Source organism: Nannospalax galili, unplaced genomic scaffold (genome assembly GCF_000622305.1).
Source record: "Nannospalax galili isolate Female #2095 unplaced genomic scaffold, S.galili_v1.0 scaffold3135, whole genome shotgun sequence".
In the NCBI taxonomy this organism is placed as follows: domain Eukaryota; kingdom Metazoa; phylum Chordata; class Mammalia; order Rodentia; family Spalacidae; genus Nannospalax; species Nannospalax galili.
In genome coordinates this window covers 17,485-22,605 of record NW_008335479.1, presented here as the reverse complement: position 1 = coordinate 22,605, position 5,121 = coordinate 17,485, and the positions used below count along the sequence as shown (strand labels likewise).

Genomic DNA, 5,121 nt, shown 5'->3' with positions numbered 1-5,121 from the left:
CTTCCTTCCCTCCCTCCCTCCTTCTCTCCTTTCCTTCCTTCTTTCTTTTTTGTGTTCCATGACTCAAGGTCTCACACTGTACCCCTGCTGACATGGAATTCCCTATGTCATCCATGTTGGCTTTGAAATTGCTGGAATTTTCCTGATGCAGATTTCCAGGTATTAGGAATACACGAGGGAGCCTTCAAGACTGGCTGTGAGTTCTTTATTAAATATGGTGTGAAGCACTCTTAGCCTCATTTCTTTTGTTATTATTAGATGGGGGCTGTGTGTGTGTGGGGGGGTGTTTGTCATTTTATACCCATGATCATGGTATTTGAGGAGAGATTAGGTTCTTAATTCAATCTCATGGGTTTTTCTTTCTTTTTCTTGACCCATTGGTCTGGGAGTACAGAATTTCAACCAAATGTCATGTAATTCATCGAGAGAAGGCTTGCCTAATAAGTAAATGTTCGAGATTTGATCCATAGCTCTGCCAGAAAATCTAGTAAAATATTAATTTGATTTATGTTCAATTAGAGTAATCATGATAGGTCTTTGCATTCTGGTTTCAAGGCTTATGTATCAGAATAAGGAAGTGTTGCAGGGGATGTTGGCTCATGCCTGTAATCATGGTATTCAAGAAAATAAGGTATTCATGAAATTGAAGATGGCCTGGCCCATATAGTAATTTTCAAAACAGCGTGGGCTACATTGTGAGACCTGTCTCAAAAACAGTTGCCAAAATGGGGTTCACAATGGAACCACAAGTCCCTCCCAGTCAGCCTCAACCTCCTCCTCTCCAGCAGAGCTCCCTGGTGTGCTGTGGAGAACGGCCAGTAGAGGGCGCGAGCAGCGCCGAGGCCCCTCCTCTGGGGGCGGGGCCACAAGGTCTCGCGAGAACTCGCACCTGAGGCATTCTTGGCAAGCGTAGCTGGCTTGGTGGTGGTGCTCAGGTTGGCTCTCAGCCACATATCAAGGCTGTGGGCCCAAAAGGCCCAATTCAAGCTCCATTTTAGCAGCCAGGCCTTTCACTTGCTTGGGGCCAAGACCCTGCCTGAAGAGCAGCGGCTGCGGCGACGACTGGACAACTGCTGCGGGCTCAGGCGGCCTACGAGGACTGGAAGTTGGCGGTCAGCCTGTGCTTGCAAGCTGCGGCCCGGAAGCCCGAGGCCAGGGCCTGCAGCGGGGTCCCCGACGAGGTCTCCAGGATCCAGACATGGCCTGAGACCCGGGAAAGGAGCGTCCCTGCACCCAGCATCTGGGTAACGCGGGTCCCTGACGAAGCCGCCATCTGGAGCCGGCCTGACACCTCTGAACCGAGTATGCCCTCACCCAGCGTCCAGGTAAGGACGGTCCCTGACGATGCCTCCGAGTTCCAGACCCAGGCAGAGACCCCTGAATGGAGCGTCCCTGTGCCCTACGACATCATCACGACCCGGCCGAAGACCCTGGAAAGGAGCGTCCCTGCACCCAGCATCAGGGTAATGAGGGTCCCTGACGAAGCCGCCATCCAGACCGTGCCAGAGAACCCCAAACGGAGCTTCCCTGCACCCAGCATTCAGTTAAGTAGGGTCCCCGTGAATATCCTTGCCCAGCCGGTGCGTGTGGTGGGCGTGGACCACGTGGTGATACTGCTCAGGGCAGAGGTTTGGGTTCACTTTCAGCGGCATCTGCAAAGTGACTTGCCTCTATGGCTGGGTGCAGGTGTTGGGGCACATCATCAGCCAAGGCCAGCCTGCCCAAGATGTCTTTTCTACCTATACTCATGCGTACCTGACTATCAAGGGGACTGCATACTCCATGCGTGGCAAAAGGGAAAAGGAGATCAAAAAGGAAATACGAGCTCTACTCAAGCCTCACATGAGACTGGACGACAGATCCTGGGCAGTAGAGCATTTTACTCCTCTGTCTTCCATCGCGATGCTAGAAAAACTGAAGTCCTCGGCTGTCAACTTCATAAGCAGCTACCTGGGCATATCTTCTGTTTTCCTGCAAGACAGCCCTCCTGTGCCCATTAATTCTATTTGCTTTTGAAGTCTGTTGGCATCAGAAGGCAGAACAGGAGAGAAGACATTTGTTTAAGTAAGACTGCCCTTTCAGCTCTGGAGGAGTTAGACACTGTTTTCCTGTGAGGTAGAGGTCTGCCCCACCATCCTGGTCTGTGGCTCTCAAGAGGTTGGAAAGTCAGCATTCAATAGATACCTGATTAACCAGTTGTTGAATAGTCTTTCCTGCGTTGACTACTTGGAATGTGATGTGGGGCAGACAGAATTCACTCCTCCTGGTTGCATTTCCTTACTTAATGTTACAGAACCAGTTCTGGGACCACCTTTCACCCACCAGAGGACACCACAGAAGATGGTATATTATGGGGAGACTTCTTGTGAAAGTGACTTTGACAGTTACATTGAGATCATAAAATACATGTTCCAGTCCTATGAGAGTACAACCCCACTGATCCTCAACACGATGGGCTGGGTGGAGGATGAAGGGCTTCTGCTTCTCATTGACCTGATTCACTTGCTGTCTTGCAGCTATGTCGTTCAGCTGACTTCTACCCAGAGCACATCCATGCCTAGCCTCACAGCAGAGAACGTCGATCACAAGGATGACTTGCACACCAAAAGCAAGGTCAAAAGGAGATGTGCAGCTTTTGAAATTCCTGAATTTGGAGACAATTCTGATCTTCCTAAGGAAGACAAAGACTCTACTGCCCTTCACATCTTTACTGGACATAAATTGATGTGCATTCATTCAGAATTTTCTAGAGGTGAAAATCCAAGCAGCATGAAAACATGCAACAATATTTCAAGATCTGGCCGTGTTAGGTTACCTTGGCCAGCTGATGATGCCTTCAGTGCCAAAGACTCTCAGTCCTTTACACTGTGTGACACCCTATCAGGTCCCCTTCAATGCAGTTGCACTCTGGGTTACTCACTCTGATGTTGCTCCCACCCACATATTGTATGCTGTGAATGCCAGTTGGGTTGGCCTGTGCAAGATCTTCGATGATATCAAAGGCAACAGGAGAGGTCCCATCATCTTGGCCCAGACCCCAATATGTGACTGCTTAGGCTTTGGGATCTATAGAGGCATTGACATGGTTAAGTGTCTGTACTACATCATTACCCCTTTGCCTCCTGAACAGTTAAGAACTGTGAACTGTCTGCTGATTGGGACTGTTTCCATTCCACAGTATATTTTGAAGAGCCAGAAAGGGGTGGAAGGGTCACTTCCTTACCTCACAGCAGATGATGACTGCAAATCTCATGGAACATCAGAGAAAATTTGAGTAAGAAAAACTATGGAAGAGCATGGAAAAAATCGGATTTCAGGCACAGGTTTTACCAGAAAGGAAAATGAAGTTTCAATACGGAGAGAGATGTTTTTACCTGGAAACTTTGTCTTCCAATCCTGGTGCCCACAATCTTGGGATTTTAGGTTTGTGGACATTGGTCTTGTGTGCAATGTTTCTATGTTACTGGTGAATGCGCAGTTTGAAGTCTCTCAGAGTTTTTCTTTTACTATTCCTTTTTCCATCCATCACCCCACCACCACCACCCGTGTTTTGAACAGGGCCTCAGGTGGCCCAAGCTGGTCTCAGAAACTTGAATTGCCTGTCTCAAATTTACAAGTCCTGTGGTTACAGGCCTGTGTCACAACAGTCACAGATAAATTAGTTCCGAGCTTTGTTTTGGTATTTTCCCCCCTTTTGGCTAGTTTTGTTTTGGTTGTTTTTGCTTTTCTTGTTTGTTTTATTTTTTTGAGAGTATGTTTGACTGTGTAGTCCTGGCAGCCCTGGAATTCCCTATTGAGACCAGGCTGGTCTCAAACTCACAGTGACCCCCTTCTGTCTGACTCACATGTTTGTGATTTAAGGCATGGGTCTGGCCCCCAGGCCTCTGTGGCATTTTGTTTTCTTTGTTTTTTGACTCTGGTTCTCATCCCAACTCCAGTGATGCTCCTACAGGGATCACATTTGCCACACCTAGAATCCCAGAATCAGAAACTTTAGGCAGATCCCAGCCAGTTTCAGTCCAATTTGGGATACACTGTGAGACCATATCCTCCCTCAGTCACTGTAGTAGCTTGGAGTATACATCTTCAACTTCAGATGACAGGCCATCAAGCCTCCACTCACCTTTACCTGTATCATCCCTCTGCCAACACCCCTTGTACTGCCTTCTTCACTCAACTCCTTTGAATGTCCCCTTGACCCACACTCACGCCTCACATGTCCCACATCTCCCCAGTTCATTAGTACCCACTCTACTGCCCCCCCACAAAACACAACCCAGCCCTCATCCCACTGGTTCCAATTCTACCCACCCACTCTTAGCCCTGACTCTACTGTTGTTCTGCTACTAGTCCCACCCATCAAGCCTCTCTCTCCCAGTCCCTCAAGCCCTCCTCCCCAATACCTGCTTTCACACAACCATTCACCACACCTCACTCCACCTTCATCCATCCCATCTTGCTGTCATTCTGTTGTACCAGCCCACCCATGACCCTCCCATCTCTTACCCTCTCCCTGCCACCTTGTTCTCTCCCTTAAGAGTTTTTGTCCTTCTAAATATCAAAGTACATCATTTTGTTTTTCTTCTTAAAAATTTCCATTGCAGAACCATCAGCATGTGTGTATGATTCTTAACGTTTAACTTTTTATGGCCAGAAAAATATTTTGTCTGTTAAGAGCTGTACTTGTTTTACAAAAGACCTTAACTTCGTATCCAGGCGATCAGACTCCCTCTTCTGGACTCCTTGGGCACCTGAACTCATGTGCACTCATGCACTTATACATACACACACACACACACACACACACACACACACACACACATGCACAGAGATAACACATCAATAAAATTAAATGTCAGAATTAAAAAAAAAGTTTGAGTAAAATTTCAAATTGTATTGATCATATTATTCCTAATAGGTACCAGGGATGCACTTTTAAGGAGGTCATAGAAAATAATGTAGCATTTCGAGGTGTGATCTTTGGTCACTTCTATTTGAGTGCATAGAGGCAGGAGAGGCATGTGGCAGTGGGCTTTTGTCTCTGCAACCCCTTTAAGAGATATTCCTCATTAGAAATTTGGCGAGGGGAATCTTCCCATTGAGCCTTGCCAAGGGGAATGA

At 47.5% G+C, this 5,121-nt stretch overlaps 1 pseudogene; it reads left to right on the top strand.

Annotated features, from left to right (window-relative positions):
- The first annotated feature begins 725 nt into the window (after positions 1-725).
- Positions 726-3,345, top strand: LOC103731907 (annotated as a pseudogene).
- Positions 3,346-5,121: the final 1,776 nt, after the last annotated feature.